The sequence below is a fragment of the Nothoprocta perdicaria genome, unplaced genomic scaffold (assembly GCF_003342845.1).
Source record: "Nothoprocta perdicaria isolate Ctin4 unplaced genomic scaffold, notPer1 scaffold_51, whole genome shotgun sequence".
NCBI classification, from domain to species: Eukaryota; Metazoa; Chordata; class Aves; order Tinamiformes; family Tinamidae; genus Nothoprocta; species Nothoprocta perdicaria.
In genome coordinates, this window is record NW_020455766.1 from 722,429 (window position 1) to 734,566 (window position 12,138).

At 39.1% G+C, this 12,138-nt stretch overlaps 1 long non-coding RNA gene across 1 annotated transcript; it reads left to right on the forward strand.

Moving 5' to 3' along the window:
• The first annotated feature begins 3,383 nt into the window (after positions 1-3,383).
• LOC112954848 lies at positions 3,384-11,753 on the forward strand. The gene is made up of 3 exons (XR_003250793.1): positions 3,384-3,432; positions 5,746-5,882; positions 11,180-11,753. It is a non-coding gene; the product is annotated as an uncharacterized LOC112954848 (long non-coding RNA).
• Positions 11,754-12,138: the final 385 nt, after the last annotated feature.

Genomic DNA, 12,138 nt, shown 5'->3' on the forward strand with positions numbered 1-12,138 from the left:
GTCCAGAAAGTTAATACACTGTGTATAATACCTGCATGAGAGTGTACATCTTCACGTGCAGACATACATGGCTGCAGAAACCCAGAATTAAGTGGTCACCCATTCTGCAGTTGGGTTTTCAGTGATGGAAAAGCCTGAGAGACAACCGTGGCTGAGAGGCAGCCCCTGGGAGGAGTGAAGCAGCCACCAGCAGCTCCGTGGTGCAGGTCCAGGCCCGGGAGCAGGTGCGGCTCCCACGGGAACACCCGTCCTCTGCTTGTGCTGATTGACTCCAGGAAATGCCTGCAATCCTAACGCTCCTTCTGTGTTTTTTAAGCAGGCGCTCTAATTGCACCGCCTAAAATAAAATCATCAGGCTAAATTTAAATCTGGATTGCATCAATTGTTGAAGCCTGACAGCGGGGTTTTCCTGCTGATTAATGCAAGATTGGGTATTAGTGTAATGTTCGTATTTCTTTTTCTTTACTACATTCGTTCCTTTCAGGTACAACTGTCTTTAGAATGCCTTTTTTTTTCCTCTCCCCCTAAAAGAGAAATAAATTATTCTGTCTGCTAGAAGCTTGTCTCCCTTGCATTTTTCTCCTTGAAATTGTTGGCAAATTTGCTGCAAATTTGCACCAGTTTTGACTGTGGCTAGGAAAGAGATTAGTTTCAGGTGTAGTGAGATATGCGTCATGAGAAATGGAGATTCCCTGTAAAACACTTTTTTTTTTTTTTTTTCTGGAATTATTGAATATACTGGCATGGGAGCATTGGGTGATGCCTGCTTGTGGGAGACTGCAAAAATGCCCAAATAGCTCTTGAAAATACTATAGAAATGACTGAGTAAATGACATTCGTGGCTAATAAAGAACAGAGAAAGGATAATAGTTTTGTCCCAAAACAGCAAAATCAAAAAAAAATCTTATTCTCTACTTAAACCTGAAACTGTGAAAGGAGGTAAATAAAAACAGTGAGTGAACTTAAGAGTCTTTTGATGTTCTGTTTTTTATCAAGCGATTGTTAATCTGTTGTCTTGAGTGCAGTCGTCTCCCCTCTCTTGCTTCATCTTTCTGCAGTATAAATAATGCAGAGGGCACCTGGAGCTTTAAGTGCATCAGGCAATTCTCATTTCAGAGGGGCAGCAGCGAAGCTTGTAGGCAGTTCAGTTGAGCCCTTTAAAAAATGTATGAACAAACTTTTGCCACTTAAGACTCTAACCAATTTCTTTTATTTTCTGTGACTTCGCTCATGAAAAAAATAAAAAACCATAGCTTTTGTGCATCTTATTGAGTCCTGATCATTCCTAATAAATAAGGTTCCTAATCCCTAATAAAATCCTAACTAAAAAGAGGGCCTTCTAATAGATGCAGAAATTATCCAAAAATCGGCCTCCTGCTGCATTGCACTTGATTTATGGCCATTAAAGGAGAGTAACTGAGGAAACCTGAGCAGATTCTTGCTTGGTATCTGCCAGTTTAAAATAGATTCCTCGGACAATTGTTGCGGGCAGCTCTGGTATAAATTAATGGTTAATTTAATTTGACCTTTTTAAGAAGCATATACCATAAGTAACTCCCTTAAATGTCCTGCATAAATTACTTAATTTACGAAATGCAATTTGCTTGCTTTTATTTGTTTTATTGCCTACTGTGTGCTTTCAAAGCCATCTCCAGCCGCTTCCCTAATGTAATAAAACTGAAATGAAAGTCAGACGACTGTCAAATGACTAGGCAGCTCTGGAGCTAATGAAAATGAGTAGATTTGAGTATTATTTAACTGATGCAAGACAGATGTTCTCAAGCTGTTTCATGATGTTTCCGCAGAGCTTGTTGCAAATCATATTCCTTCTCGTTGCATGGGCCTCTAGGCTTCTTATTTTCTCTTTGTGAAAACATAATATCCCTATATAAATAGGACGAATGCTTACATGGGAAAATTCGTTTTAGGAATATACTCAGTAACTGTTCAATGAAAATTAAGGAATCTTATGTTGATTCTGATTGTAGTTATAGCTTGCGCAGCCTTGTTTACTGATTGCTGTGGCAGAGTGGACCCTAACCTTCCTCAACACGGACCTGGTTGAGACCTTTTCATATATATATATATAAAGACAACGAATAACTGAATTACTTGATCATATGTAATCTGCCTGTGGAGAAAATTATTGGATCTAATAGATCACTCGAAGTAGACACATGGCATTCAAAAGAGGTGGCAGGCCCTAGAGTAGCATGTGAGCTTAGATTCTTTATAAGCTGAGGACTGAACCCAATAGGTTAAGCTGCATTTCTTGGTGTCAGTGGCTGACAAGTAGCGTTATGGGTGTAAGATGTGGATTCTGTTTGGAGTAGAGATTTTTAAGCCAGGTAAGCTTTATTTTGGCTTTCATGTCATTGCAGTGACAAATAGAAAGATTAATAGGTGGCAGTTCCATGGTTATCATATAGTTTGCAGAGGTTGTTGAATGGGTGGGAAGTAGCATGAATTTTTATGCTCATCTCATCTGTGACCTAAAGATCTTCTGCAATTTACCCGTATTTTTAAAGCTTTTCTGCTTTCTCATCTTGATCAGTACTGCCTGCTGTAAAAGGACTTCTTTCCTCTTTTCTCCCAGTTTGTGTAGTTTCTATGTGGTCTTTTAAAAATCTCAGTATCATTTTCATATGCACTAAATAATCTCTCTGTATGCTGCTATTTTGCCTTAAGGCTTCTTCTGCAACTATTTTGCAGATAAAACAGCCATTAAACTTGCACGGAATTGTAAGCTTTATTTTTGTTAATTGAATTCTATGAGATTTTGCTTTTTATTTTGATGAAAACTGGCTGAGACCTCTAGTCTGTGTGGAGAGGAAAAAAACCCCACTTCTGCAGTATTTTTGTTTGGAAATTATTGGTAGTTACGTTAAGCGTATATTCAGCCATTACTTTTTAGTCCTACTCCATCAGTTTTGTTATCAGAAAAATATTTAAGGTATTTATGTTTTAGTTTTGTTGCAGTCTTTGTAGTTTTCTCCAATAGGATTTGAATGAAATATATGAAAGATTTTCTAGTAGCATTTACTGGGACAAAAGTTGTAAAAAAACGATCCTTTAAATCTTATCTGAGCCAAAATGTATCTGAAACTCAAATATTTCCATAGTGATATAAACCATTCTCTACTGATAAATGATTTTTAGCTTTTATTTAAAATAATTCTAATTATCTTTGTCATTTATCATTTCTTGGTGATTATATGTGCTTTATATTATAATATTCAAATTTCTTAGTTCTTAGGAATAATAATAGCTGATACGATGAGCTGGTTCCATCTAAATTGCTTTGTTCATCCACACGGCTTTTACTGATTAAAGAGATTTTGCAGGTTCATTAGAGATGAAAGATCTGTCTTATTTTATTACAGGTGCAGATGAAACAGACCATTAACATGCTCGAGCATGTAGTGTACCAAGGTAAGTGTTCTCTGCAAGGGGTGAAATCATCACTGGCTTTCTCTTCTTGCTATTGACACAGTGACTTATTATTTAAATAATATCTAAATAAAATTCTTGTGATTCTTCTCATTACTTCCAAAAGACATATGTCTAAAATTTTCATGTTAGCAGCTTTTATTTTCCTCCCCTTCCCTGCCCTCCTTCTCTTTTCACAAAATAATCCATTTATGTCTTTAGCCTTTTTAAGTTCTGACTCCCTCATCAAAACTGAATTTAAGCAGTCCTGGTTAATCAGCGTGTAACAACTTTCTAGGTATAACTGCAGAAGGATAAAGGCTGATTGAACCAAAGTTAATTTTGACTTGGCTTTTACCTTCGAATTATTTAGCAGCTCAGCATCAAACCCACTTCACCACAACATGCCTTCGGGGTCCGTCATAGACAGCGCAGAGCTCAGTAGAGCTTAGCTACCTCAAAAGCAATGCTCTAGTTCCAGTGATTTCTGCAGTGTTGGAAAGCTTTGCTGCTCATGAGAGTGCAATGAAAATTATCAATTAGAATACAAATGTGCTAATTAATGTATTAAAGGATTAAAACTCCAGTAAGTAAATAATGAAGTCAACAGCATGCTTGCTGATATGCAAAATTAAGTCCATTCTGAAGACTGAATCTGTGCACATCCCACCTTTAAAATGGCCACTTTTGCTTGGGATTGTATCACTGCACTTTCCTGATGATTTCCACCACCACAGAACTTCAACATGTAATTGCATAGAGCAAGAAGAGATGGAAAATAGATTTTAGTTTGTTTAGTTTAATTTTTTTTGGAAAGGCTAAAGCAAATTCTAGTGGTACCTGTACGAACCCTCAGAATATTACAGAGTCCTTTCTGATGACATTTTCTTTTCATTCGTGACACTGATATGTACCAGAGTGGATAATAAAGAAGACAGAAGAATCTTTCAGCTATGGCGATTTACTGGAAACATAATGACTAATAGTGTTGGGGAGGGATTACTGGTTTTAAATGAATAAATATCGTTCTTTTTGTTAGGGCTTTGAAAGGGTTTTAAAATCGGTGTGATTGTGAGAGAAAAATGTAGCAGTTATAACTTGAGATGGATAAGGGCTCTATTTTCTTCATGTTAACAACAGGACTGTTTATATATCGCTGTTCTGTCTCAAACATAATTCATTACAGTTACAAAGAGTCATACAAGTTTAGAAGTTTAGTGAGACACGCCAAGGAAAACAGCAGATGCTGTTGGCTGGTTTCTAAGTAGTGATCTTCTGAGATAAGTAAATACCATTTCTTGTTTCTGTGTTAAGTGCATCCACATACAGGTATGTATATAAACTCACTGAGTCAAATGTTCTTCTAGTGTGTGTGCAGAAACCAAATGCAAGAGCTATTGTATTTCAGATGCAACATACATTTCAGGTTTCAGTCATTTATTATCTTGAAAACTCTCTGCTATTTTCTGCAGAAATTAATCGTAATTTTTGGAAAATGTACTAATTTGAGTCATTAGAACATTGCGCCTACCTAAAACTCCTGTAATTTCAGCTAATTACCTGTTGTTCACTGTTTGTGTAGCTGTATAGCTTATCTGTATGTTGATTCAAATCTATATGTTGATTAAAACAAACCCACAATCCCCTTCCTCTCCCCTTTCTCCCCCCCCCCAAAAAAAAAAACCCTATTTAATTTCATGGAAGTGGGGGGCTCTGCGATTCTGTGAAATAAGCTGAATTCTGTAATTGAAGATGAGTGGACAAGTGTAGCGTTTAAATATAAGTTTTCAAATTTCTCTTTCAATAGAATTTGATTGTTTTTTAATTAATTTTGAACCTGAAACTTACTGAAGGCTTGGGGAGCCTGAAATACAAAAAATCTTTTTGTTTTACCAAAGGAGTATACAAGACATACATTACTTGCTTATGTAAGTTTTAAGAAAATCTTTAGATTCTCATATTAAAAATTAATATATAGGATGGTAATGATACAGTTTTTCTGTACCAGTAAATGTTCTTTGTGTTAGATCTGTAAAAAGAGGTAAGACATCCTGTATTTCATTTGCAAACACCTGGGTGGCTCTACACAAACAAATCATAGAATTTCCTTGAGCCACTTGGTGAAAAAAAGTATTTGAGGAATAATTTTGAGGAATACAGGGAATATTATTACCAAAAAAAAAAAAAAGTTATATTAAACGCTAATACTCTATTAATTTGTAATGTGTAGAGTACAGACAAGCTTGAAAATCCAGCGTCACTAAAGAGAAAAAATTCTGTAGAAGCTACATTATGGTTTTTGATATGCTTTTACAGGGATGTAGATGGTGAATGATTTAATAGTCGCATCCAAGTCTACCCCTCCTGGGTTTTGCTTGATGGATGTCAGAAGACTGACTATACTGAAAATCCTTGTGGTGCTGTTCAGGTCCTTACCCCTCAACTACTTCAGGGTAAGTGCCTTGTTAGCAGCTTCTGCCTTCTTTGGAGAATTCTTCCACCTCTGCCCCATCAAGATTTTTGGTAGTATCTGAAGTGGTCCATGATGCTGTTACCTGAGAACCTACAAATGGAGAGTGGGGCAAGAAGTGACTGCAGGAAGGCATAGTCTACCTTGAAGGAGTTGTAAATTTGACATTGCATCTTTGTTTCTGTTTCACCTGACAGTAAAACCTGCTAAAATTCCAAAATTAACCAGAGAAAATTAGCAAGGTGTTCCCACCTCCAGAGATTTCTCTGTGAATTTGTATACCAAAGGGAAAAAGCAAACAAGCAAACAAGAACTTAGCTGTTCTGCTGAGGCTGGGGCTCATTCTCTCTTGGCTGGGTTTATTTCACAGACCTCATCAGAATACAGAGTAGCAGCTGTGTGTCCTGTTTGTCATTTCACATCCTCAATCCTGACTTGCAATGCACCCTGACATGAGTATGATGAGTTGGAGTATATGATTTTTACTTTGTGGGAAATCCTCATCCTTAATGTAACCATATTTTTCTAGGTTTCCTATTTGGAAAGCAAGCAAACAAAAACTGGAAGCAGATCCATACTGTCATGTTGTTTTTCAGTGTCTATATTTTGTAATGTTTTATCAAAGTACATCCAAGCTGAGGCTTTGTGCTGTCCTAGAGAAGTCCAGCCAAATGCTGACAATTAACACAATTTATTTCCAGCTTTGAGAGGAAATTCCACTATTTCTGCTCTGGAGGCTTAAAGGGACCCTACATTAAAGATCCTCTGAGACCACTGTTCCTTTTCAGAGAAGGAGGGAAAAGTAGAAATTGCATTTGACAAGATCTTGATGAGATCAAGAGGTGGCGGTGCTGTAACAGTGACTAACAGTTTCTTTCATTCTTTCATGTTAGTACAACTCTTCTGTTTTAACAGTTTTCCACATACATTTTAATTTTAAAGGATCTGAATTTCTGAGTCTTGTTGGTCTTCGACATTATAAGACGCAAAAGAATTGTAGCTTGAATATTGTTTTTTCCAAGTAAGAGGGGCATAGGTCTGAAGAACTTAGTTTTGATATTTCTGACTGAACAACCCAGTAGCTGTTAGGCATTTCTAACTTTTTGGTTAAGTCTCTTAAACTGTAGGAGAAATTGCTAATTGGGATTTAATTGTTTAAGAAAGGACCCTTGCCCCATCAGGGAACTGTAATTTCTTTTTGTAGGTCTTAATGTGGAAGCAGTCTGGACTGTCAACTGTGATTTCTGTGTCGGAAGATGTTAATCAAAGTCAGGCACATCAGACTTGGGGTGACATTTGTCTTATCTTTTAAGTAAAATGTTCTGCCACTGCAGAGTTAGGTCTTAAGCATGATGCTTTTCACAATAATCTCTTGAATCAATCCTGCTGAAAGGGTTCAGATCACTTTGTTTCTCCCTTCAAAACTCAGGAATTCAGCTTGAACAGTGTCACATATCCAGTGTTTACCTCTGTTATTTAGAGAGGATTTTGGAGCAGTCCCTTTGTCACAGTTGTGAAGACAGTCAGCTACACAGGTTGAAATGGGAAAGAGGGTAGGACTATTAGGACTGGGTAAGAGTAGTCATTTCCCTGTGTGATGGAATGCCCTATTGGAGGAACTTTTTCAAAGAGCTAAGGTAAATTTATCATGGAGAATACAAAGGCTGCCAGCATGATGGCAGGGATGTCCTTGGGGGAATGCCCACATAAGGTGTATGGTGCGAGTGAAGATATATATGGGTAGATCTTTAAGCCATAAGAGCTAACATGTAATAGAAAAAAGTTGATATGTGAATTCCTCCCTGCCATTCTCCCCTCCCTCCAAAAAAAAAAATCCAAAAAAACCCAAGAATCTTCTTTCACAAAGAAGATGCAATGTAACTGAGGTCACTTAAACTGAAGAGTTTGTCTACAGAACACCTTGACCTGATGGTGCTGTGAAATGCTGTAAAATCCAGACAGGCCTTGTTTTTAATGCCAGAAGGAAGAATGCTTTATAACATAAAAATGAATAATCTTTCCCTTTCTCCCTCTAGCTAAGATCGTTCTTGTTTGTCTTTTCTAACATCTATTACATTTTGCGGGTTATATCGGTGGAATCATCCTGTTCTCACGAGCCTGTAGAAACTCAAGAATTGTGTATTCTCTGTGATTTCTTTGCTAGATGAACTTCTGTTCAGCCCGTTTCAAACAGCCAAAAGTTCAAGATGTTGGGGGGTACCTTGGGGGGTTCAGGCAGCAATGGGAGGGTAGCCAGGCCAGGCAGTTCTGCATCACTCAGCAAACGCGCTGGCTCGTGGGCCTGCTCGTTGGCTCTGTCCTCACATGGTGGTTACTGACAAAAGCCTGTCTTTGGTCGTTTATAGTGGCTATACGTTGTGGGGTGGTTTAAATGGTATTCAATCTTTTTATTTGCTTAGTGCTGCTGTAGTTAAATTCCCACTGGAAGCTTGCACAAGGCTAAGAGCTGCAATAACTTAAATATATCTCTTTCCTCCTGTGAAGTTCTTATCATTTCAGTGCCTAATTTGTAAAGACCTAAACTGTAGCACTATTCATCTTCCCAAAGGGGACTGTATGAGACCCAGGAGATGAGTAATGGCTTTTCTCAATCAACGTTTTCAAATGCCATTGTCTCGTCATTCTTTGTTCGCACATCAGCACTGCAGTGGGTGTTTTGTAGCACAATATGAAACAAGGGGCTTGCTGCTAAGAGCTTGCGATTTAAACAAGGCAGCAGCAATCAGACAAGGGGCTGGCATGCATTAGCACTTGAGATTCAAGGACTGAATGTGTTGTGCACTGAGGGCAGGTGTGAGGGAGAATGAACAAACACCAGGTGGAGACCAGAGGCCTCTCAAGCGCACCAGGGTAAGTTGCCAGGTGCTGCTCGTAGTCTGTGCTAGCATTGATTTGTACATCCTCAGAGGTTTATGGAGTTTCAACTTGTCCACTTGTATTGCAGTTACATTTTCTTCGACAAGTGTCTTGCTATTCCATAGAAATTTAACCTAGGTTTACTATAACATACTTGGCCCCCTTTTTGTTGTTCCTGCTACACATAAATGTTATTTTTCGGGAGCTGGATTAATCCCCAGATTAAGTGTGAACACAAGATTCACGACACATCACTATTTGTATACAGTGTATTTTCAATACGTGATGAAAACAGCATGAATTTTCTGATTTAGCACTTGTGCAGTGCAGGAAGGAACTATACTAGGTCATGAAATGGTGTTTTAGACATGTATATCTACATGATTCCTAGTTGAACTTTTCCTAATCTTTCTACTCCTACTAACTTTCTAACTCCTGCTCACACTAAGGTCCATGGAGTGAGGCTTGCAGTTTTGTTTGTGTCCTGCTGTTTGTGGAACGAACAGAGTCTCTTTGCCGGTTGTACTGCGGCCTTGCTGGCTATTTTCTGTTTTCTATTTGTGTTGTCTGATTTCTCTTTACTGACTGTAGCACTTTGAACTTGTTATTGAGTTGCATCTTGTTGATGTCAAACTCTTTTCAATTGATCGGATTAATTTTGAATTCTAATTCTGTCACGGAGAGTCCTGACGACCCCTTTTCCATATATACTTCTGATCCATTGTGCAAGCTGTTAGTGCTAAGTATCAAAGAGGAGTGAAGCTGCAGGTGGTGAAAAGTGGGGCGGGTGCTGGGACCCCAGGAGTGCAACATGATTTTTGGTCTAGAGCAGGGAGCCCTTCTTCTGTCTCCTTTTTGCTGCCGCAGGTAGTGCAGCAATAATTCAAACCAGCACTTCATTATCCCAAATCACTTTAAATGACAATAAATACTTTTATTTCCATTTTATAGAGGGGGACAGAGGGCAAAGCGGTGCGGCTGGTGGCGGAGCTGCTTGTGCCCTGAGCAGCACCTGGTGCTCGAGGCTGCCTGTCGCCTTCCCCGTGCCTAGCTCTGCAAAGCTGGTGGCAAAACCTAGTGTGTCTATGCAACAGGAGTGGTTTCAGCCTTGATCAATGCTTACAAAATGCTTGGGAGTAGGTTAGTGTTCCTGATATTGCTAATAGCAAGGAAAGAGAAGGGATAAATAATAATAATTAAGAAAAGATAGAAAATTATCACAGTGTAGCTCTTCAATCCCAGTTTCTGTGTGCTCTGAGGCAATGAGTGGGTGATATACAGCATCCCTGTGCCCGCAAGCTGTGTGTCCACCTCCTCTTTGCTATTTATTACAGGTAGGTGAGAGCACTATACTGCTGATGTCATGACTATTGATTTGAGGTAAGTGAGTGTGTCGCTGCAAGGGGATTTATGTGTTGTCCTCTTCTGCTCATTGCGACAGGAAATATGTTGCAGGGTTCTGAGTTCAAGGGTTGATGCTGGGATGTGAGGTGTGCAGGCAGGGATTGCTCTGCTTTTCCAGGGTGAAAGCAAAGATTTTGGGGCTCCTGCTCTGTTAAAGCTGTTTGTAGTACTGCCTCTCTACTCTCAGTTTCTTTGTGTTTGTATACCCTTTATTATATACCCCCTGTATTCATAATTATGCCCCATGGGCATAATTCTTGCATGAAGACAATGCTTTGATTCTCAAAGCTAAGTGCCTTTTGGGAATGAGCTGGCTATTCAGTAAGAGTGGACATTATTTTAAAGCCAGAGTTAGAATAGGCTGAGCTAGAATTGATCTTGGTGTTTTCTCACACAAGCAAATATTAACAACAAATATTACAACAAATATTAACGCTACCTTATAACTCTTGACAGTCCACTGAAACAAAAATAGACTTGAGGAACAGAACAGTGACCTGATAGCAGTCTTGAAAAGGAGTGTATTCCAGGATTTTTCTTGGTCTTTGAAGGGTAAAGGTCTAATCACAGTTTTAATTCTGTTTCCAAACATTAGCATCTGTGGCAGAGCTTGCATTTATTAATGCTGGGGAAATCTCCAGAGAAAAGTTCTCCCAGAGAAAAGTTTTGATCTGTTGGGCCCATGTAAAAACAGTTTGCAAAAAAGAAGAGCAAGTTCCCTTTCATGCAACTGCAGTGCAATATCTGCAGCTGCTAAACCACAACTTGAAGCTTTCCAACCAAAGGGTCAATGTGGAACAGTTCTTCTGGTGTCCTCAGCTGGAGGTGACATGAAGGGACATCCTTCAGGGGTTTCTCTCTGTGTCTCATTTACCAGAGTTGCAGCATAGCTCTGATTTGTGTTTTTAAATTTGTCCTTTATTACTCAATGCTCAGAGCACTAAGGAAAATTACAATTAAATAGCAAAAATGCAGATAGTTTCTTCTGTTTTGTTACAGGATATTTACTGGATTTTTGGGAGTTTGCCTAGTTCTTGCAGAGGATACTGCAGGCAGAGCTGACCTTAACGGGACACGGACTTTGCTCGAAGGTCTCTGGGCACCCACAGCTGTCAGTCAATTCCACAGGGACTTCCAGAATTTCACGTGCAGCCTAAGCAGCTATATTAAGGTCAGTGACAACCTTGCCTGCTCCTTCTGCCTCTGATATAAAGCGTGTACTTGCTATGGAGAGATGGATGCAATATTCTTATTCCCACTGGACTGGCTTCTTAGCAATTATTACAGCCATTTGCTGTAGGGAATAAGGACTGTAAAACCTCACCTGGAGAAAACTTCCCCTTAAAATATCCCTCTGTTCTGTGAAATGACCTTGTGAGAATAATGTGGAGCTTGAGATGGACGGAAATTGTTCTGTTAGAACAGAGTTGTTTAGCAGGTTTTAGGTTAATATCATTAATGCGTTTTAGTCTGGTTATATGAGGCTAAAGTGCAACCACCAAATTCTTCTCGTCAGCTCTGCAAGGAGTCTGGCAGAAAACAGTCTGTTTTATTTCTGGCCTGTGAATCATGACAGTAGTAAAGATTTTGCAAGTCGTGTGTTATCCCATGTTGAGCCACTCATTTCACTCCTTCAGCTCTACCTGGAAGACTGCTGAGGGAAAGGGGGTGACTGAGGACATGTGGCCAGAGTGGGCCTTAGTCTTCTGCGTTTGCTGCACTGCTGCTAGAGTGAACGTGGTTCTGAACTGCAGGCTGGGAAAATGCTGCTTCTCAGTGTCCGTTTTCAGAGTTTCCCAGCAACAGACACTGTAACCAATGTAAAGAAACAAGAGGGGCTTTAACCCGCTGCCTTCATTTTACAGACTCCGTTGTTTACTTGTTTTACCAATTAATTGCAACCCTACAAGAAAATAAAATAACACTGTTTATTTTTTATCTACAATTAATAATGCTGT